Source organism: Plectrocnemia conspersa, unplaced genomic scaffold (genome assembly GCF_051122295.1).
Source record: "Plectrocnemia conspersa isolate PC_06_02 unplaced genomic scaffold, ASM5112229v1 ptg000002l, whole genome shotgun sequence".
Classification (NCBI taxonomy): Eukaryota; Metazoa; Arthropoda; class Insecta; order Trichoptera; family Polycentropodidae; genus Plectrocnemia; species Plectrocnemia conspersa.
Window position 1 is genome coordinate 3,222,282 of NW_028277166.1, and position 25,813 is coordinate 3,248,094.

Genomic DNA, 25,813 nt, shown 5'->3' on the forward strand with positions numbered 1-25,813 from the left:
TATTTATATGTACAACGTATCTGGATAAGTTTTAGTCAGTCTTTACCACATACGATTTAATTCTATAATACATACGCGCCCATAATATTATCCCACACGCTTTTAAGGAGGCAACCAGATTTTAAAAAGATCCGTTTACAGGAAAAATAAGTACTTACGTTTTTATGGTATTAATAATTAAAAATATAGTACCCCGTCAGCTGTTCATCGTTGATGGCCTGTCTACAGGGTTTTAAAGTAACTCCAAGTGGCGAGTGGATCGTGACGAGGACCTTTCATCGTCTGACCTATTTCAGACCTAAATAACGATTTGTACTCTCCCGTGAAGGGATTACAACCCTTCGGACTGTCTCGGGTGCTACATATACGCATGGACGTAAAAATGTTTTATTCATAATACAGTTGACAATTTGTAACCCTCAAAATCGGACGAACGGTTTTTGAGCGGAAACAGACGTTATTGGGTGGAAAAAATTAAAATTGAAAATAAATATAGCTCGCTTAGGGATTTAACCCAGGCGCAATATACATATGAATTTGCCACATATTTGTCTCTTTTATATATTTTTAATTAAAGTAAATTTTACGGCGTGAATACAAATATACTTGTATATACACTAATTTAGAAAAAGCCATTGACAAAGTTTGTCTTGGAATATTCTGAAATGACCAAACTTAATTATTCCTGAATTATTTAAGCAATCGTAGACAATTTGTAACGTATTGCGGCCGTTTGTAAAAATTATATTTTACCCTTACGGGAGTTTTTCAAGCGATAAACTCTAACTGCATTCAACCCTGAGTCTTACTGGCTAGATAGTCACACCCTCTAGGGCTCCCAAAAAAAGTATGTCTTAATTTAGATACATAAAAATTTATCGAGTATTTTTTTAGAGGACTAATATTTATAAAAAATCTTAAGTAAGGATCGAATTACGTTTTTCAATAATTAGTATGCTACGTGAAAGAGAAAAATACGATTTTGCTCTTAGATAATATTAATTATTTGGCACTGAATATAAAATAATGCTTGCTATAAGATGGTAAATTTCTAAAGCAATACTATAAATATAATACATAAAATGTTTTACCAGCCGTCATGAAATTAATAGTATATGTTTTTAATATATGTAAATTTAATAAAATAAACTATTTTTTTTTTGCTTAAAAAAATTAAAATAATGTAATCGTAATAGTGATCTAATTTATTGTATGTTTTTCTCTCTTAATGATTAAATAAACATTTATATTCTTAATTCAAAAAATACAATTTAAAATTTAAATAAAATATTTTTTATATAGATATAATAAATAAATGAAAGCTCTTAAGTTAAATATTTTAATAATTAATTGCAGTAAATAAACACTACATAACATTAAAATAAAATAAAAACCTCTTTAGATTTTGTAATCAGATAAAAATATACTATATGTATATGGATAAAGTAACATATGCATGTATTATAAATGTAAATTTCCTTTAAAGGAAAGCTCATAAACGTTATCTCTGAGTGCGTAAGCAAATTATTAATTATTTGCATAGTATATTTTGCAAATAATGTTTTTGAAAGAGGGCTTTGTTGAGCTTTAAATATATGTACGTAATAACTACCCACGTGTGTAAATATTATAGGTATATTTCATCCCCTTTCACTAACACCCCAAATAAAAAACAACACATTTTAATTTATGTGATCTATTAGTGTGTTTCAGTTATGCTAAATAATTATACTTTGTATTCCATTTATCTTTATACATACAATATTAAATTACTAAAAAAGCTTTTTTATACATGATTAATATTTAATTCATAATGTTCATTATTATTGTAGATAAAGAGATTTTTCGATGGATTTAATTAATAATCGGTTCGAATGACGATGTGGAAAATGCAAAATGTTTTTCCTGCGGTATTTTTTTTAACTTGCACAGAACTACTTCGAGCTTCTGTTAATTAGGCCGTTCCACGAGTCGGACTTAATGAAAAAAGGTTGTTATTATGCTGTAGTATGCAAAAAATATATAAAAATGCTTAAAATAAAGCACGTGCATGGTATGTGTATGTGTGAAAATTTAATTTCATGCTTTTACGATTTTTGTTGAATTTTCATCGGCATTAATTTACAAAAATATTTTCGACGCTGTTTTAACTTTTTCTCTATTTTTCTTACTACACATCATAATAACGAAGACAAAACACACCATAATAACAAAAGCAAAAGGATTGAAATAATTAATGTTTAGTTTCACTCTCATCATTAAAAATATTTTAAAAATAATATAATAATTTGGTTTTCAAGAGACTATATATAATTGAGGATCAGAAACTAAACCGTATTACAAGATATTACTCTAAATATAACCAATCAAATTTAACAGTGAAATAAAGCATAGTTTAATGTTATTCTACAAATTGTAATATGAGTCATAAGCCATTGCACAGAAAACGCAATATTGCTGCAATAAGATAAGCGCCTAATGGTATATAAAACTAGTGTATCATATAACGACGTTAAAAGCATTTGACATTTGCAGAATTAAAGTATATAAGATCAGTTACGAACATTGCTGTTCTAAAAACACGATAATGCTTAAATAAAATCGTCAAGTTATAATCATACTTTGTATTGTTTTATTCAGAAAAAAAGCACTAAGATAGCTAATAGTCTAAATTTTTGTATAATTATACACCTTACATCAAATTAAATTATATACATATATAAAATAACTTGTAGTACTTTTTACTACACAAATTTTGACTGTTAAATAGAACCATGCAACACATTTTTTTCCTTGCATATAGAATATCCATAATTAATTTCCGCTTTATGATAAAATTTTTTAAAATAATGTCTTATTTATATATTCTCAATTTATTCTTAAAAATGATCTGCAACATGTATCGTTTTTTACCAGTTTCACTTAAAATATTAGGAAAATACTAATTCAATTTTGTACATATTTTTAAAAAGTAAAAACTTTGATAAAAAAACTGCAACATGCAAAAATATTGACGTGGCGGCCAACACATGTCACAGAAGAAAAATAACAGAATTTCAATGGCAAGATAAATCACTAATTTTTCAGTGTCCACATTGAGTTTTGAGAAACACATAGATCAAAGTTTACAAAACCTCAGAGTTACTAGTCTGAGACGTTATGGACTACGCTATTCCCTTCTAAATAAATATAATAAATAGTTTATTATTAAAGGTCGTTTTACTAAAGTCATATACTATTAAAAGTAATAAAAGTCGATAAGAAGAAAAAACAATTAACATTTGATTAATCAACGTTTATTGTACAGCAATTTTATTCGCACCGTATTATTTATATTATCATTTCACACCGAATATACGAACTTGCATGCAAAACCCATCAATCCACATACGGCGTTAACGTTCGCGCTAAAAGTCGTAATTTCGTTTACGAATCTATCCAAAGTGATTTTAGCGCCTGTCGTAAATCCGCCGTAAATTTGCAACGGTCGTAAACTCTGCACGCGAACTGCGCGTTCTCCTCCCCTGCCTCTCTCGATACTGACGCTCCGTTTGTCTTCGTCGTAACAGCCGCTGTTTATACCTCATGTATGTGTATTTTTTTTCATTTTTTCCTAGTCTTCTTCAATTTATATCTCGCGTCTCGTGTGAACACACGTTTATGCTTTTGAATTTTTTTTAATACTTTTTTGCGCGCAGAGCTTTTATTTTATACGAGTTTTTAATTTTATGTCTGACGGTGAAAAAAATTAATTCGTTGAGTTATTTATTTACGACGTTAATTTATATCATATTAAAAAAACTGAATGTCGTTGCGCAAAATATATGTAGTATTAAATTATTGCCCTGTGCGGTGATGAAATTTCAAATTAATGTGTACATATCAATTCATTTACGAATGATGACACTTTTCAAAATATCTTTCACCTTGATAATATTTAATAAAGCATCATTTTATCTAATCATCTCCTGCTAAGATGTTGGGAAATTATTTACAGGTTCAGTTACAATCACTATCGGCAGGATTTAGTGGACCAGTAACACAGTCTTCGCTCTCGTCGCTCAATGTTCAATTTATTATGCTTCTCGGCGGTGACAATGTCCTACGATACTAAAACACTTTTTGACGCCGTCTACAGCATTCGATGAAGCATGTTAAGAACTTATTTTTTATAATTCCAAACGATATTTTCAGATTTTTTCTAGATGCTTTAGAGGTTGTTCCTCCAAGTATTTTGCTCGTTTTAAAGTACCAGAGGGATTCAATTAGGTCTACTATTCTCCCTTATATTAATCATTGACGTACAAGCAACTATCAAAAATATTGAGAATTTTTCAAAGTATTTGAATAAATGGTTTTCAATCTATGAAAGTTTAACTTTTTGTCTTCCCAACAAAAGTTTTTCAGAACTTGGGATACGATACGTTAGTTTATAGTCATCGAATATGAGCCCATTGAATCAACGTCCTTATTGTGAAAAGATAAAATCCGGATGATATTTCTCTGATAACTGTACAATAGAAAATACATATTGAATCCGTATTTATATCCCAGCATCCTTTTCTAGATGACTTACTGTCACATTTTACTTTTCTTTTACGTGATCACTACTTTTTTTTTATGGTACACAACATTTTTGTTTTACCTTTTAATTATTATTAGGTTGATTAATATTAAGTAGCTGATTTTACTGAGTTGAAAACGGTTTGTGATTGAAACAATTCAAACAAGATCTATGTTTTTTTGCATTCGGACTTATTTTATTTTGGACTGATATGCATTAGGATGTGAAATCTTTTATATACAAATTTAAAAAAAAAACACAATGCTGCGAAGGGCAAGAAACATCAATTTTATATTTGGCGAAGGTACTGCTAGTCAGGGAACTCGATTTTGGATCAGGTTTTTACAATTTCTTTACTGTTTAATAATTTATATGATTTCCTCTAGTTGAATAAAAGAGTCAATTTCTCATCGCAGATAATGATTAACATTGAAAATGCGCCTCGTGAAAATTCTTTATTTACTGTTGATGAAAATTGAGAAACACTGTTGTTTCTAATCCGCAAAAAACTGTGAGGTCATTCACAAAAAATGTTTGTATTATAGGTAAATTATTAATTTATCACCACTTAAGTCAAATTAGTTTATTATAACAGAATTATACTGTAAGTAAATTTAAACAGTGTTTAAAAAATAACCATAGAACATATGATCTTTTTGAAATATTGCTTCATGCAAATGCGATAATGTTTCAAAATTAAACAATTTAAATTTAGAATTTCTCTAACCTTTTTCCTATAGAATATCACATTTTTAAGCACTTATACTCATTTATTTTCAATGTGAAATTTAATAATTAAATTATTTGATGACCTAAAATCCTCTAAAAATTATGATTTTTATTAATAGGAAAATTTGTATAATAAAATTTTATGTATAATAAAAGTGTAAAATATATATATATATATATATATATATATATATATATATATATATATATATATATATATATATATATATATATATATATATATATACTTGTTCGAATGGGTAGTTCATATATTCTAAGACAATGGTATGCTCAAGAAAAACATTTATTTGCGCAAAATTAGTCACGAGTTATTTCGTAAAATCATCATGTAGAAATTATCTAATGCTATATATTAGATTATTGTAAGAGGGCAGAGATTTATCATACGGCCTAATTGATCGAAATAATACGCCAAGTTTTCATATAAAAAGGTTTTCATAAGACAAGACGCTTACACATGATAACGACATGTAAGGACCACGACTATTCTATTTTAGATCATTTCGCACTAATAACCCACGATGTATACTGAAATTTGATTTGTATTTATATCGTGAAATGAACACATTGATTGTGCTATTAACAACAATATTAAAAATATCAAGATAAAATGCAATACAAGTAACATTAGATCAAGTCTATGTATATATGTATGTATGTAGTGTTAAAAAATTTTACCTGTGAAGTAAAATACATATGAGTTTTACCAAAATAAAATCTGTACCCTTACCATATAAAATAACTAATCCGTAAGATAAAACAATAATGAAAAAAGTCTGTGAAAGGTCACGACATACAGTGACGAAAACCCAATTTTTTTATATATTGTTCTAAAAAAGTCTTGATTAAATCCATTCCTTCCCTACGCGCGCTATTAAGACGAACGAAAAAATATAGCACACGCATAATACGTGTTGTGTGTTCACCTTTTTTCAGATTAAATTTTCAGAGCAACAATGAAACGGCCATTATGGTACACGTCACGTGTTTCAAAACCGTCCGAGCAGCCACAAAGTTCGCAAACCATCAGGGATGTATTACACGTAGCGCCGCGTTAAAACATTAAACTTAATAATAACATATATACAGGGGTGCGGCAACTAATGCGGTACGCCCGAGTCCCACCCCTCTCGTGTAATGCATTTCTAAAATGTGCTTTAACTACTATATATGTACATACATCTGATTTCTAGAGAAAATATATTTTAGACAACTCCTGCATTTTTTTCATGTTTTTTTAAAAAAAATATTATTTAAATAGATAAATTTGTTAACAATATTATATTATATTATAATAATACAAACATTTTTTTTTAATTTTTTTAGGCTCAGAAAAAAAATAAAAAGATAAGGAATGCTTAGCCATTATATTTTAAGGGACGCAGGAGCAAGGTCTGTAGTATATAGTGGATGGTTGATGACAATAATATTAATTTAATTCCTTTAATCTGTGAACAATATCGCCACATATAATGTCTCTTCTGTCCACTAATTCAGGTATGGTATTTAAGGGTAGTACTTAGCTATACTATTTGTTTAAAATTACGTTTTGTGGCAACTACCTTGAATCATTAATCGACGTAATTAAATTGTGCAAGATGTGAAGAAGACCATAAAAATAATAAACTTTTTAACTACTAACGTGCAAGTATCGCTAAAAAATGAAGACACTAGAGAGCGATATGACGGAAAAATTGCCTTTCCGACGCAATTTACGTTTTTGAAACGGATATGTAATATGGCCTGCATGGTTCAAATATAAAATAAATACGTATTTTATGTCTAATTTATTTATTGTAAATTCTTTTAGCGTGGTGGATAAAATTAGCACCTATGTGTAAGCAGTAAGACACTGGACGAAATCAGTGACATATATTTAATTAAAAATAAAATAGTATTGCTGCTTACAATTAATAACTCATATTTTACTATGAATTTTTTTTTAACCATCCATGATATTAGAAAAATCTAATCTATGATTCCGATCTTCTAGATATGATAAAAATGATAAAACAATACGGTCCACTTGGATTAAAACCACTAGTCAACAAGATAATTTATTTCTTTTAAAATATCTAAGAAAAAACGCTGCCACATATAAATTAATCACTTGTTACGTATTAAGAGTAGCATATAATCGAAGGGTTTTAATTTGTATAGTTTATGAATTAAATCGTTATACCTGTCTAACTATTTAGTTGATGTACTGTCGAGGATTTTTGCACAAGCTGTACGTTAAAAAGTGTATTTTATTATATTTAACATAATGACGATAATAATATAATGGAGGGATAGCTAATTGGAATTGTAGATATTCTATTATGTGAACAGTAATGTTTAACATACAAAAGGGTCAAGTCCTATGTGGCACAAAACTATATAATATTTAAGAGGTTTCACCAATTTTTTCTCTATAAATACAAGTTATTACTAGTAACATAAATATCATTATCTTTCGCCATAATTAAATGCTGAGATAATATAAAAATAGTAATATCTGTTATAAAAACTAAAATAAAGAGACAATAAAATTATTTTTTTGAAGTAATAATCAAAATATATTCCTAGTCCGTATCATTATATTGCTTTAGTAGGACCAAAATAAATATATATATATAAATAGCGAATTGTGTTTGTTGATTTGTTTTATTTATTTTCCCTAACTACCATTTCCAAAGATGTCAGATAAGAAGAGATATAGAGTGAGGAATCGCGAGAAAAAGGGGCGATAGATGGACCGAGTCTTCGGATGGTTGGTTAGGTACAATACGACCGATTAAACAAGAAATTCTAGTTAAGATCCGGAACGGGAATATATAGCAAGAATTGCGAGGTCGACGTCGAGACGATTTGCGGTATGGCTCTCAAAATACCTATATCCTCAAATAATATATTTTATCAAAAATAAAAATAATGTTTTTCTATAAATACATATTCTTTGAATTGTTGTACTACAATGTAATATGTGCACTTATTTTATAATTATAAAAAAATAAGATACATGGGATAATTGTCACAATATAAAGGTGAGAATGTGTGTTTCAAAAATTAGTATAATAACAAAAGTCGTTGATTCTAGATTGAAAGATAAGAGCAAATATTATAGAGGCAGATTAAATTACTCTTGAAAATTTAAAGATTATTTTAAGTAGCGCTAATTTTTGTATTACTTTTTTTATTAATTAATGATGAATTAACAACAAAACAAAAAATATATCGATATCCTATATCATCAAGTCATTTAAAAACTTAATAAATCATATTAAGAACCTATGTCTTTGGACTGCATTTGTAAAACCATATTGGCATGACATACATACATGCTTTGAGCTTCTAAGGGTGAAGGCATTTAATTTACATAAGAATTTCAGATTATTAAATTACAAAATCACGTCACTTTGACACGACTGAAAACTTGAAACTAAATACAGAAAAATATAATTTTAATAGAATTCTTATAAGATTATTATTAAAAGTTATATGCTTAACAAAATAAATAAAATGTTTGTTAATTTAATTAAAAATATGGACCACCCACAGTTTGAGATCCTTATTCCTCACTGACCACAACCCGCACTATCCGTATCCAGTATCAAGCTCCGTAAAAAACTTGTCGCTGAGACATCTGCACTTTACAGCTGCAACAAGATCCGTCAAAACCGACCACTCCTGCCATAATAGCTGTTAAAATTTTTTTGCACATCATTCCTTAACTAGATATTGTATATCCCGTTGTTTGTTTCGTTTATTACTTGAATAAAAAAAACCTTAGATCTACCGTAAAATTAAATAGATTATACTATAGATATAATCAATTTTAATAGATGTAATTCAAAAGCAGCATTATATATATTATTAGAAACATCGATTTAAAACATTTTTTATTTTTTAATTCTGATTTTCGTTGTTTGATTTCTGAACCGCTAAGTTTGAAATTTATACTGCTGATGAACATGCAGCGAATTAAAAAAACACAAGAGCAATTGTCCGTGAGAGCGATAGCCCCTGAGTGCAATTGTCCGTGAGAGCAACTGTCCTAAGATCAATTGTCTTAGGAGGAATTGTCCCGAGAGCAAATGTCCGTTTACTGACATCTTTATCAATAAGGCTAATATGACAAATCGAGATAGTTCTTTGAAAATACAATAAAATATGCTATTGATACAAGCAAAATTAAATACCACATATGCACAGTATAAAATAAACTCGAAAGCTCTGAAGCTAAAATATTATCTGTATCCACGGGTAAAAACAGTCATATTTAACTTATTTCATCAATCGATAAATTAATAAAAAATAAAAATATAATGATAAAGTAGTGACAAATAACTAATTCTCTGCAATTAAAATAGTAGGTCGCGTAAACTTATAAATCTAAAATAAGCAAATAATTCAATATCGAAAGTTACTGAATCGTTTAAAAATAAACACAGAGAAATTCCACCGTAAAAAACTAGCAATAAGCTGACACGGATTAGCGCAAAATTAATATCAACTGAATTAAAACAGAATCAATTATTTTCACAAAACGTAGAAATATTCTGCCATCACTTTTTCGAAATAAAACATTAAATACCCAAGTTAACCCTAGACTGCAATTTAATAAACATATTTTGGGACTACACTGTAAAGGGCTTGCTGCCATTGTGGCCCTTAGATCAATATTTATTAGAAAAAATAAAATTTTAATCTATAACTGTGGTGTGGAGTAATACTAGAATAATAGTATCGACGTACATGTACGGCGGTCAAACTTTTACTGTTTTCAAGTATCCTAAATACTTATATATTTACATATATAACTGCATCTATAATAAATAAAAAATATTATATACTATTTTTCGTAATTTGATATAATGCAAATGATTTTTATAAATAATTTTACCAATAAATTATAGAGTACGAAATAAATAAACCTGCCAAAAAATATTCTGTATTGATTTAATAAAAAATATTGAAAGCATCTGAATTAAAAAAAGAAATACACATAAGCCGAATAATATTTTATATAAAAAAATATTTAGAGTAAATGAAAAAAGATTATAATAGAAAAGTGTTTAAATAAATTATTTAAACATATTAGTAAAAAAAGTAGTATGATAAATTACTGATTTTTTTCTATAATTTAGCATAAATACAATATAACATAATATTAAAAAAATAAAGACAAAAAATTTTTGGAAGAAAACATAAAATTAACCACTCCCAGTTGAATACTAACATATTAAAAATGTGTGTAAATTAACTCACTGCTCAAAGGGTTAATTAAAAGGTATTTAAAAAAATGCTAAAAAAATAATATATAATACACCTTTTTATATTAATTTAAAAATGCAGATAAGCCTACACATACCAACAATTAAAGAACATTTTCATACTAGAAAATATTGTAAAAATATGTCACGAAACCAAATTAACTAATCTTGTGACTACGATAAAAACAAACTTAAGTTTAAATACAAGCACAAAATGGCGTAGCACATAATGCTTTAGAGGCTAAAGACAACATATCAATGGTTTCAGATCTTCTGTGAAATGTACTTAAATTATAATTTAAATAACCTTTTTCTCTGTCTTTTGCTTAAATTGTGAAAAGCTTTTTAGTATTTTCTTAAAGAATAGCTACCAACGTTTTATTTTATATTTTTGACTAGCTAATAACAAATTGAAAACATTAAAATGGTTATAAACCAGTAGCACGTATATTATATATAACCATAATGTTTGTTAAATTATTTATATTATTGAAATAAAAATTGACAAACTTGAAAGCTTCTTTGTCACCAAAATAAACTGCAAAATATCTATAAATAAATGGTACGAATATAGATTTAGAATGGGAAAATAACGGTATATATAAAAGAATATAATAAATAAAGCATTTATGCTTATATACTAATAAATTATTACTAAATAAAATATTTTTATAAACTTTTTATCGTGTATGGGAAATCATAATTAATGACTATTATATATTATAATTTTAATCGATCATCATAGATAAGGATATTTTCTAGATTTCACAACTCTTAAAAATTACTTTTTTTAAAAACAGTATATTTCCAATTTCCCATTTAACTATTTAGTGTAATTTATTTAACTTATTCATTAATTCGATAGATCTGTAATTAAAGTAGGTGATCAATACCTGAAGGACCTGTGTTTTAATCACGATTAAAATTAATGAATTATATATAAAATTATCCGAAAACTTATAATTGATTAAATTAATTATTCAGATTTAATGGTTCAACATTTGCATTTATTACATCTGACCATCACGACTTTAAAAGTTTGTCAAATGCGTCATGATGATCATTTTACAAACAATGATACAATTAACTATTTAAAAAATATATTAAAAAAAAAACAGATATAGTGCACACCTAAAATATATGAACATAATCCCACATATTTTTTTCCAGCTCAATACTTACTAAAAAAATAGCACAAAACTATAAGGGAATTACGATTTTAACTGTAGCCCATAAAGTCCTCTCAACCGTTTTTAATATCATATTTGATAAATACAGTGAAGAGATCCTGAGTTAGTGTCAATGTGGTTTCAGGCCGAACAGATCCATCATAGATCACATACACCTCGTGAGATGAATGATGAATCTATATGAATATAATTATTTAGAGACTTCAAGCAAACGTTCTATAGCTTGAATAGAAAAAAATGATATTATATCTGACTGTTTGGGAGTTGCAAAATATATTAGATTAACAGGTATCACATTACCAGAATCAGAGTCAATGATAAATGTTGAAATTATGCTCTTCAAGTGTTTTAAAAATTCTGGGGCTAGACAAGGAGATGCATTGTCCACTATGATATTTATTCTAGTGCTGAGGCATTGGCAAATTTAAGCTGCTTTAAGAATGCAAATATGCATATAAATTTGATCTAAGAATCAACGAAAACAAAATTAAATACTTTATATGAAATAAACTAGTTTCATTAATTTTATTAAAACGTTTTCTTAAGTGTCTTCATCATAATAAAATAAACGTTTAATAAAAAAATATGACACGAATACTACTCCCTAGTTTAATATGTTTTGAAACTCGCTTTTTTAAACTTGATCTGCTTGTATTCTGATCTGTTTATTCGCCAGATTCATATTTAATAAGCATTATTCATTAAATTTCCATCGATGGAGGGCTTGATTTTTTTTATTTCAGACTTCAAAAGCCACACAGCCCCACGCCAATTATTATCTCAGATAATTGCTATTTCGCATAATACACATATCCCAGCGTGTAGTCTCGAGTTGCCCCGCGAAATTTCATCGTTGAGGATATATTAAAAATAATGGATATTCAGTTTCCCGTCCTCTCCTGGCGGTATCCATTCACGTGCAGCCCTTTTGATGAGCCCGGCTCGTTCAACCTTTAATAACGGAAATGTAAGCAGATACTACATGGACTTGTATGGTACATACGTTGTACTTACGTACGTTTATTACATACGTATGTGAGTGTAGATTATGTGTTTTCGCATAATGCGGAAAGACAGACGGACGGGCGCATGAATAGATTATGGTTGCGTTAATAACTTGTGCTTGGTTTAAAATGTCTGGGTTTAAAATGTGGTGTAAATAATGTAAATCATACTTGTAACATACAATGAATCACTAGAATCGCTTCATTGTATGTTACAAGTATGAAAGTCGCTATCTCTGACATTTAACTTTGACAGTTTACGTTCCTATTTGTGACCTTTCAATTTTTTTTTTTCAATAATTTTGGTAAGCCATTGGTATGGGGAAAATCGTATTATTTTCTAATACGAGTTTCAGCGTACAGCCAATGTAACAGTTAGTTCAAATGGCAATTGCGTATTTAGTGATGATGTGGTTAACCACACATTCAGGTCTGGCGAGCGGGGGGTAGAGGAGGCAAATTATCGGGGACCGTTGTCTGTGAGGCGCCCGACTCTGATATTTATAAATAAAAAAATCTACCTCAAATAATGAATCTAAACTGTATGTATATCAGTTATAAGTTCCTTCAACTCTTTTTATACATACAAGAAATAAAAGGAGCGGAACATTGCCTACAAAAGCACCCACTTTCACAATAAACATTTTTATTCAAAAGAACAGATTGTAGTTTTTTGACATAACTCCGTTTGTGTTAAAATTTGTTTGCAAATTATTGCTGAAAAATATTCAACAAATGTGTAGGTATTTGATCTGAATTTTCAGATCGAATACCAGAATAATAAATAATGAAAACTACTAACGGTACCTTTTATTTTTGTATAAATTATATACGTAATTTTCTTTTTAATAAATACTGAATTTTTATTGAAATATATTAAAACATTAAACAAATTTTTATGTATTATTGTATTCTTAACAAAAAATACAATGTATTATTAAAATATTAAATCAATTTCTATGGAAATTAATAACTAGACACGAAATATTAACTTCAATTAGAAGACCAGCCCTACATGCTTTAAATTTATTTTATATAATATTTAAAAATTCCCACATAAATTTTCTATGTAAATATTACAAACAACAAAGCAAAAATACCTTTTATTTTATGTAAATTCTATAAAAATCCGCCTTTTATGAGAATATCGACTAACAACTCTATTTTTGTTACATAATAATGTATGTATATATAATCATTTATTAACATAAAATAATATATGTAATATAATTTTAATTAAAATAATTTACTTTATATTTTTAGTTTTAGAATTAGTGTCATTTTATTTTATTAATAATAATTGATGATTATTACTACTACAATTAGTGATCAATAACTGGACGTAAACATCGAACAAGAAAAGAAAAATGTAACAAAAATGCTAATAAATAGGCTGCGAGCTTTAGCGTGCCTTAGAGAGTAGCGATCGCATCCCTTTTTCCTGTACGGCAAGATGTGAAAACTAGTGTTGCCAAGCACAACAATGTTTTACGGGATAGATATGAAAAGCTTAAAACAATATTGAAGGATAGTGCTAATTTTTTAAGGTGTGTCATTATGGTTAAATTTTTAATAAAAAAAAAACAAAAAATAAAACAAGGGTCTGCTTGCCAAGGGTGTTACTCGTCAATATTAAAATAATATGCTCTGTATCTTACCGAATATCCCTTGTAAGAATTTGTTTTAGTTTTGAGCTACATCTACCGGAAGCTTCATAAGATTCCCATGTCATCTGGACGAAGTACCGTTACACGAAAGAGCATGCTTTATCTCTTTCTTCGTTGCATGCGACACCACTCCCATTTTTATTTCTAGGGGATCGGCGTCAGTTCTGGATAGTTAAATGAATAAATTTGATTAACCTACAATACCACTAACTTCATTTCATAATTTTACTAGTTATGTGTCTGATTTTTTTTCATTTTGCGCAGAATTTTAACGATATTTTAAATAAATATAATTATTATAGTCATTATTAAATGTATTCCTAATATTTTTGTTTCCAAAAACAATAAGATATTTATATTTAATATAAGAAAAGAGCATTAATATATAATAAAAATAAAATGGTAAATATTTCTTTAGAAGCGCAGGGTAACACCCCCACGGTGTATGGCTGAGAGGCAAATAGTAGTGGATTCTAATTAGAATGTAACGGTAAACCGTCGAGCTCGATAGGGAATCTTATGATGCCTACCGGAAGAGCGTTTAAATTTGCTTTTAATCGTCCAAGTTAACCGTTAAAAAAATGCACATGCGAACTAACAACGTGATAGCACTTCAAACTGTCTTTACGTGGTTCGTATTATATATAGTGAATAATATATATGCATATTATTATATAAGACAAATAGCTCTACAAGCTTAAGTAGAAATCTCAAGTTATTGTTCACTTTATACAGCAATATGTAAAAAGACAGAAATACAATTAAATAAAACCATTTAATATTTTCAACGTTTCTAAACATTTAATCTTTTTGTGATTCATAAAATCTAAGAGCGATCACAAAATAATTAAAAGCTTTGTTTGATTCGTCAAAATAGATTTATAAAAGCAGCTTTCCTGTTGTTGGTTTTGCTACATAGTGAATACAGTTTGCTTAACATCTAACATCTATCTTTACTGTCAAATTAGCAACACTAACTTATTTGATACCTTATCTCTGGCTACTAGTATTACCAAGAACTGCTTCGACTTGCCTTCGGACAACCGTGTCAGGATTAAGTCCCGTATAATTGAATATAGCCCAGATTTTAATTGAGCCAAACGCAGTTCACGTAATCGGATGACGCAGTCGTGTTTTACCCTTGCCACCTGTAATTCAATAAACCGCCGCCAGACTTGGAGGAGAGGGCACAAAGGAGTCGTGATAGACACACAGACAATATGTGATTTACTATATATGCAAAGCTTGCTTGCTTTTCAATTAAGCTTCTGGTAAAAGCTTATGAAGAACTTTGCGGTTCAGATGTAACTGCGGAGATAAACGTAAGGCTTTTAAGCGGGGTGAAATTTGCATAAAAATGGCATAGATTCGATTTTATGAGGGGTTGCAATGTTGAAAATTTTGATTGGATTGAAGTTTGATGGTCTATTGAGATGTGAATGAAAAAGAATGGGGGTAAAAATCAGCTTGTTGAACAATCTTTAAGATATACGACAGAGCGCAATTTTAATTTTTCAGAGTGATAATAGTTTGTAAAAATCAATAATTTTGATTTTCAATGTTAGGCTATTTATTATTATATAAGTAGTCTTAATAAATAAATTTAATAAAATACTTTAATTTAAATTTAATAAAATATTTTTACACATAGAACTGTTACATAGAGATATAAATTCACACGGTCATATCAATCACACATTGCAAACACAAGATGCCGCAAATAAGACTTGGTATACTATCGGAAACAGTAAAATAATTGCTGCTGTTTCTATATACGACTTAAATAATATATTATAAGATAACAAATCCCAGTTAACAAATATTTATGATACGGGATTGCGACGAATGCGAACCATGTTAAATGTTTTGCGAATCGGTCAACGGCAAAAATGCACACGTGGGTCGACTATTTGCATAATTCCCACCTTTGTTCCGGTGTTGGAAATTTGGTGGCAAAATCCCCGGGATGTTACGGGGGTATTAACGCGAACAAATGTGCCAAGATCCCAGGAACGGCCGGGACACTAATAAAACAGTGTTAATTGTGCACCGGCGCGGACAGAAACGGTCTTAATGAAATACCAACACGATGCTCTGAATTTTAACGTAATATATGTATGTACATGTATATGTATATTTGCTTTATGTGGAACAAATACGTAAAACGGTAATGTGAATAGGTAGAGAGAGCAATGGAAGACCAATAAAAGGACTAAAATAGCCATTTTGCTGTTCATCCATATTACTATTATTTATGATAAATAATAATAATATTTCTATTAAGAATGTAATTCTCTGTGTATTAAACATAAATTTAATTAGTTTTAATAATCGTTCGAATTAAAAAATTCAGGCGCAATTTGTTACATTAATGATTTTATATTATTTAATTTTTGACTTAAGCTTCTTTCCCCTTAGAAGTATTTAAAAATAGAGAATTTTTGGTATGGTATAGAATTATTAAACACCCCCTTAATATTCAGTACGAAAAAATATTATATTTTTTTTTACAAAATGGCGGCCAATTTAAAAATTTAAAGTGTCATAACTTTACAAAATAAAATCCTATTGAAAATTTTTTAAAAAATAAAAAGTGTTTAAAAGCTTAATCTGCATTTAAAAAAAATATAAAATATTTTTTTTTCTTCTAAAAACAAGTTTTATGGTAAATTGATCGGACTCCCATACGAGCTTTTATGCAACTTGGCATATAGTTAACGCTGTTATATCGTTCGTTTTAAAGATTAAGACTTGAATTTTTGATACAAAATATAGATTTTTAAAATATCCTTATGGTACCGATAAAAAATATTAAATTAAAAAAAAAAAGTTTTTTGCTTCGAAACAAGGTTTATGTTATGAGTCGATCGGCCCACCATACAAACCATACACCATTTAAAACGCAATAAGCTCACTAACAATATGATAAAATATTTAGACCATTAATAACAGATTTCTGTATACATTTAAAATACCTAACTCTAACGCTCACAATAAAGACAAAAAAATTTTACACTTATAAGTGAACAATCTAAGAACATTCTTTCGACTTAATGCATACATAGCACACATCATTTAATTCATATACGTAGCTTTATCAAGAGTTTTAACATTACTTGAAACATAAGAGAGGCTCACAATAACTCGAAAGAGGCACATGCTGAAGCATAGACCGAGAGTTGAGAAACTGATAAAGCAGTCGCTTCTCTCTTTACGTAAATTCTAATATAGCCACGAGAAACAGGCAAGACTGCGAGAACGTCACGTATACATATGTATTAATTACATAGACTGTACATGTATTAAAAATGTTTTACATTTATTATTAATATATAAAGCATACAAAATAACTTTGCCTCCGTTTATAAGAATAAACGCGTTACCGCTTTTTATCAGTATTTCATTAAAATTGTAAATCACAATCGATAGTTTATGGTAATTGGTAGTAATTTATGTATATATTATTTATATTTAAATATAACTAATTAATACATTTATGACGGGTCGAATGATAAGCCTGAAACGTTTCCATGTTAAGTTTAATCATTTAATTAAAATTCGTTTACAGAAACGACAGTAACAGGCCTTGGCAATTTTTCTTTAACAATATTTAAATTAAAGCATCGATTGTTCTTTGATAAATCTGGATCAGGGATTAAAAGTCTGAAATTTTAGGCGCCCAAGCAATTAAAACTTTCAAGTCAGCGATAATTTCTGCTTCGGGTAACTTCAGAGCGAATAATTAAAGCTTAAAAATACGAATAAAAATAATCAATTCGACAGTGATACAAAAAGAAAACATTCTTAAAGAACAAACAAAGATAAATAAAATAAACAAATAAACGAGCCAACTAATCTGCAATTCAGAAAGTACGGGGGGTCGTTGCTTCAGAAACATTCGCCGAGGGAAATTTTCGCAATTTTCGTCCTCGTTAAAGCCGCGAAGCTTTCTATTTTTTATAAATAATTCAATTATCAAGTTTTTTGGTGCGTAATGGGTATCTAAGGGAGAGGTATGTGAAAATTTAATGCGGTAAAGCGAAAGGTGTCAAATTTCAAATTAATGAACTTACCAATTAAATAAATTTTGGGTAAATGTTTTGTTAAATTGAAATAGTTCTGCATTGTTTTGGGTCCAATAAAATAATTATTTAGTAATAGATTAATACGCAAAAACATAAGATTTTATACACATTAGAAATATTATGCAAAAATGTCATGGACTTAATGTGAGTATGTGCGATAAGTGAAGCAGTATGTGAGTACAGTAAGAGAAAAATTATTATTAGTCACCCATTTGCCGACTTCTGTTAACCACCCACTACAGAGCACTAGAGAGAGGAAAACTCGACGCGATGTGTGGAAATCTTACGAGACACGCTTTTCCGCAGCCACTCGCAACTTGAACAACAACCACCATTAAGTCCAGTCCGACGAGAAGTTCTCGTGTGCAAGAAACAAAATGTCGACGATTGGAATTGACGGAAAGGGAAACGCCATTACGGACACAACAATTCCATAAAATGCATTGCGAAAAAGCACTTTTCCAGCAAACAAAAGTATAAAAGCGAAATAAACTCACCTCAACAGCAATCGAAGGAGACCTGTAACATAAATAAAATAAAGTAAAATTATTTATATAATAAAAAGTTGAAAAAATAAATATAATATAACTAAATACTATGATTCTTGTCTCCTATTTATTTATTTACATTTATTTATTACATAAAATATTTTTTTTTTTAAAGTTACACTATTTTTATATCAACTATATTTTTTAATTTATATATAATATTATATTTACATATATATTTTATCAAATGCACGTTTTAGGTCGAATGTCATTATAGCATTGTATATATTACTAATTGGATTAAAATATTCGTACAATGTTATTTATGTTAGTATAGAGAAAATAAAATTTCAACAATAGTAAGCAATCTCATTGTTAATATTTATTTTATTTTGTGCATAGTCTGACCGAAATATTTTAGCAGGTCGCTTTAACCACAATTGTGAGAATTTGAGTTTTAAGAAATATTGCAGGTTAAATTGTCCAGTTTAGCTTAAGTGACATTTATGTTCAGTTGTGTGATTTCGGTCTTTATTACTTTTTTTATTTAATAATTATTTAAAAATATTATATAAACATTTAAAAAATTGAAGAAAACGTAAATTATGTAAAGATAAAAGAAACGTTTTAATTTAATTGCATATTATTGACTGAATACATCGGAAATTGGTAAACACAATAATTGTTCACGACACGCCGTCAAAAACGCTTTAAAATGGTTTAACGAATGTGGTTTTTACAAATCAAAGCCAAGAACTAGAAGAAAACGAAAGATAACTGCCCAAGAATATTAAATATTAGTTCGCGCTTTCTAAAAAATCATCGCAAAAAAATCTTCAAGCCTGTATAATTGATAAGATATATACCTTTGTGATAAGTAAAATTCCTAAAAATCACATCCAGTCATAAACACTAATTTATTGATATTTAAACAGAAATACGAAAGTAATGAGCCTAAAATAAAAATATAAATGTAGCAATAAAAATATTCAGAAAAGTTTATCTGCAATTATTATAAAAAATAAATTTTGCACACACACACTTCCTGCTTACATTTTTTTATAACGACACACCAAAGGTCTATTTTCCGATTTCCTATGTAAATAATTAAATTACGTGCCATCGCTAAAATTCACGGTGAAAAGCGGTGCATTTCCGTGTCTTAATTCAATTGCGCAAGCAAAGAGGCAGAGCGGCGCGCGGCAACCTTTGAGAACCACTTATCGAATCACGTCTCAGTTATCATAGCGCGGCACAATGAGCTATGAATCTAATTATATAGAAAGGACAAGGATCAATTAGGCGACGGTTGACACGCGTGGCCACACACGCTTCCACAGAGCTTTTCTACTCTACTAATCAAAAGGTTTTGTATTTGTTTCGGTTCCGTGGCTCGAAAAGCCCGATGCGATTAGATAACGAACTCGATCGCTAATCTGATGTGAAACATCTTTCATATGCAACGAAGTATTATGATGATGTGTTTTATTATGAATATTTATATCATACAAAACGCTCACAAAAACAATAAACTGCTCACTGGTCTGCGACGATGTGCATTAGATTGCAGTATTAAGCTGTATTTTAATTTTGATTCAAACTTACTTATTTTTTAGCCAATAATATTAATAAAATTCAGACAAACTTTGATGTAGGCAAACACAGTTTAAACGTCGCTCTAAATGGCTTTCTTCCATTGCGGCCATCAGACCGATATTTCAAAGAAATAGCGCGCTTACTATAAAAATAAAATCTTGATACTCAAACAATTAATTAGACTAATTTTAACATATGCTTGATAGGTATTGATTACCAATAAGTCAAAAATATATTTTTTAATAATATGTATTATACTAAAATAAAAATTAAAAAAAAAAATTTCAATTATAATATTTATTTTGAAAATAACCACATTATTAAGGTTAGTGAAAAAAAATGTTTAAGTTTAAAATATATGTATATTTGATTGTCCGTTTATTTAATTTAAAAAGTTTTATCCTATTAAACGTAATATAAATGCAAATAAAATGTTTTTGTGCTGTTTTTATTGAAATGCAAAAAACTCATATACATTACGATCATGAATCTGAAAATTCCAAAGATTTCGAATTTCTTTTGAAGTACATAATTCAATGGGCGTATTCTTTAAAGATCTGAGGTATAATACGCATAATATAAATGTCCGTAAAACTTGGACGTATTTTCCATTTTTTCCTCTTTTAGGGAGCTTTATTCACATTTTAGCTCTACAAATACTTTATATAAAAATATTAGCATTTATCATTTCAACGGGCGACAGGCGAGTATCTTCATTGTCGCTTGAAAAAAGAAAACTTTTCGAAAGGGGAAAAGAGAGGAAAAGACGAAATTCAACCGGCGGTACTTGCATAATTTAAACAGAAAAAAATTATATACTTAGGTATAAACACAGAATTGGATAAGTGAGAGTTTGATAAATTAATCAATTTTATAAGCATTTTTAATTTATTCTTAAAGTATAGTTTTTTTTATTTTATTATTTTAACAAACAAAAAGTAAATTTAGAACTTTGAAAACAATACCAAAACTTGCGTGCTTACTGAAGCGCGTTTGAACTTAAACTGATGTCAAAACAAGAAGTCTGAAAAAGTTAGATTACTTTTCGGTATCTCTAATATTTGCGTATATAGAAAATAATCTTGGATAAATAAAATAAACTTAGTCATTTAAATTTATTTTTTAAATTTAAGCTGTCAATTACAATGTCTTTCGACAAATAAATAATAAGAGATTTTTTGCTGCATTTATAAAATTATTGTGTACTATATATAAATATATATAGATAATGATAATGTTTAATAATAAGACATTGACACATTGACACTTAAGTTAAGCTATTATTAAAAAGTTTTTCACTAATGTAGTATTTTTTTTACATTATATAATATCTTACATAATTTTTAATTAATTTCTTACATAAATATTTACTATCCAAATATATAAATTAATAAGTAATTTCTTTCAATTGCAAATAATCTACAAAACCACTTTAAAGCAAGAATTATACAGTTATTTAAAACATTGTATAAAAAATATGTTTTATTATGACTCATTTCTTTTATTTTTAAGTTATTCTTTGATTGAATTAAGCAATTCAGCAAAATTGTTATTATTTATATTAATATATTTAATTCAGTAATTATTTTTTTACGTTTAAACATAAACACGTACAATTCAAATAAAAATTCTTAAGGGTAGAAATACTTAGACTACTGGTCAAGACAGAAAATTTAACCACCGCGTTTTTACTCCACCATTTTTTATTAATGAATATTCATTCATTTCTATGTTAATACATCTTGAATAAATATACGTAAATAAACAGACTATGTATTTATAATAATTATATTACAATCTTTGCAAATTTTATTCTCAAAAATATACTAAATATTTAATGTAAATGAAAGTAATTTTAATCTAAATTGGTATTTTATGACTTAGTTTGTAAAAAAATATTATTTTTAATGTCATAAATTTTAATGCAAATATTTACACAAGAAACCTAATTATTATTGATTAGATAATATACGTAATACATTTTATTGTATTATAAAATGCAATCTGAATCCATTTTACTGTCGATAAATAATTTTAGATAATTGTTTTCTTAACTCTAAAAAAGCTAATGAACGCCCTTCAAAGGTATTTTATTTAGAGCAATATCTAGTCTACCTATCCCAAAGAATTTTTCATTTAACGAACCTATCAATTTTCAGTGTATTCAATGTGCTTATTGACATATTATCTACCACTGACTTCTCAGGTTTACGAATCACACATATGATTGAATATAATTTATTTTAGCGTATATATTATATTTTTTAAGCTTTACAGCAACATAATATCCATTTGACTTGTTGACGTTAACAAAGGATTTTATCACTTTTGTGTGTATCTAACTATTTACCTATTTTTTCATGGTTGTGGTGGATGTTCACATTTTCATACGTCGTATTGTAGCCACAGTAAAAAAATACAAAGATAAAGATGTGAGTGAAACTCCCGCCGGTTAATACGAGGCCATAAAACGCCAAAATATACCCACGAATGAAAAAAACAAAATAACCTTTTCTATCCTCGTTCGGAAAATGCTTGAGGGACTTTGGGAAAGGTCGAGAAAATCGTAAATTAAATGGTGAAATAAAAGTTCGGATAATGCTATATAATTACTAATTAATTAATAGATGTTTATTTGAAAGTTTCAGTTACTTAATCTTTAAAAAAAATAATATCATCCTTAAACCTATCTTTATTTTAATTTTTTTTTGCCATATTAAAGATTTACTAATTTTAAATGTATCACTAATGGTAAAATGAACAGATAAACATTTTTTATTATATGCTTAGAACCAAAAACTATAACTCTGTTTTAATGGATTTTTATGCATCATTCTCTAGATGAGATCTATACTTTTTTTATTTTAATAAAATGACTGGATTTTTTATTTATATATAAATTTCTGAGAAAAATCTATCGTCTAATCTCTTTGCAGCATTTGATATTATCACTAAAGAAAGACAAGTTATATATGTTATATAATATTCTTTAAGATAAATACGATTCAGGTACTATTACCTACTAGATACTCTTCAACATTATACATATAAAGCAACGCAAGAGAGCTTTCTTTAAAGTTTTTTTATATGAAACTGAGAAAGCGACAAAGAAATAACATCATACACCCTTACCAAAATTTAAAAAAATTCACATACAATTATCTGCGAAAAAGATGATTGTGTGATATTAAATATGAATTTATTATAATTTAATTTATAATGATTTTGGCTTTTGAGGCATAGACTCAAACCAAAGTAGTTTATGGAATGACTTTTGCAGCCAATTAAACGCCAGAAAATAAAATTACATGTTTTTGTTTTAATATGTAATTTAACAACTATGTAAAAATAAATTTAAATGTAAGTTTTGGGTGGCAGAATCAAATTGGCAAGCGAGTCTTTGTTATAGTCGTCGACGATTTGTGTCTGAGGGTAGGTATTGTAACCGTCATTGATTGCTAGTAAAAATTCTGGTAATCTTTGTGCTAATGATTTTCATTGATTGGTGATGTGATATTGTCACACACATCGTATTTACAAGGAAAAATACGAAACAAAACTAATTTAGAGACATTTCAACCCATTTTTGCATACCCATAGTTGACTATATATCTAATAATTATAAAAAATACTCTTAAAATTTTTAAATTTAAATAAAGTAGCAATAATATTTTTTAACCCACACAAAGTTTTGTGAATAAGTCAGAAAGATTCGGTTTCGATTCCCAAGTTTGGTACATAAGTCTCGCTTAAGTTTTACCTAAGGTTCTAAGCGAATGTCTTTATAGTCCAAGGGGGAAATATGGGTGAGATCCAAAAATTGTTTGTGCACAGTCACCCGGAAGCCGGACGGAGGCAAGGAGAAGATTCGTTGCTTCCGTTCTATTGCATTATCTTACGCTTTTCGTGCCGGAAAACGGTGTCTAGGAATCTCGACTATTTCCACCGGCGGAAAACACACGGAAGTAAGAAATTTAATAACGGCGTCAAAACACCAACCGTTTCGCTTATGTCCAAATTAGTTCAGCGATGTGTAAATACTTTTTTCTAGTATATAAATATTAGACGTGCTTTATCATAAAATATAAAAGTGTGTTTTATTAATAAAGTTTGAGAGAATCTTTTATTTATTAACGAATTTTTAAAAGCCAATTTGAGTAACGTATGTTTTCGGAAATTTGCTATTAAATATTTAATAAAAGTTGCAGAACTAAGGTCAGTTAATATATTTTTTTAAAGGATACAAAAATTTTGAATAGACAACAATAAATAGTAATTGAAACTTAAATAGTTATACTTTTTAAATATTACTTGAATGATAAATTCGACTAGTTTATTAATAATATTATATTACAATTTTAGTGAAAAGCTAACGGTACAAAATGTTGATGTTTACTTCATTATAGTATGCGCGTATGTTTATCTTTTTACAGTATTTTGCAAAGGTTGTTGCTTTATAATGCTTTTGTGCTTTGTACATAGCGAACATGAAATATTTGCACAACATATGCCTTTCGGCACTGAAAAATCTTTGATCGGTATTGTTGTTAAAAAATATGAAAATAAATACATAACCACACTATGTAGGTATACAAACTGGTTATTATTTTATTCAAAAAGTATGTTAGCTATGTTTTTTATATAAAGCATGCTTGAGATTCTTTAATATATAATTTACAATTTTATAGTACAAGAAAAAAAAACATTTTATATCCTTACTAAAATTATATAAATATTTAATAATTCGACAGCCTCTTTATGTATAGTATCGTAATTTTATTTTAAATTCACTGAAATTCTTAAAGCAGTCAGAATCAAATATATCTATAATTAAGCTTTTTGAAACATAAACTTTATCCAATGCAATATTGAGCAAAAAGCATTTTCACAATATCGACAAAGTTGTGAGTTGTACAATTTTAATGAATATAGAATATATGTGTTACATTAATGCTATCTTAAAAAGCTTTATATTTGAACCATATTGTTTTCTAGAGTCTAATAATAGGTCATAATTTAACTAACTTGCATTGTAAAAAGATATTAGAATCTCATAGCACATACGCTGTTGTTTGTTTTCACCCTTTTGCTGAAAACAAATGTTTTTCCAAAGTACGTAAAGTTACAAAAGTTACTTTCATCCATAAAAAGGGAGCAAATCACTGATCAAGAACAATAGTTTATACACAAGTATGTTATGAAACACTTTGAAAC

The 25,813-nt window shown here is 28.1% G+C and overlaps 1 protein-coding gene across 7 annotated transcripts in view; it reads right to left on the bottom strand.

The window, feature by feature from the left end:
* Positions 1 to 25,813, bottom strand: part of mub (poly(rC)-binding protein mub) — a 259,626-nt gene that overhangs the window by 162,741 nt on the left and 71,072 nt on the right. For all 7 annotated transcript variants that reach the window (XM_088205225.1, XM_088205227.1, XM_088205224.1 and 4 more), the window contains one exon: positions 19,013 to 19,034. The gene's annotated coding sequence lies outside the window, so the exon portion shown is untranslated. The remainder of the gene's footprint in view (positions 1 to 19,012; positions 19,035 to 25,813) is intronic.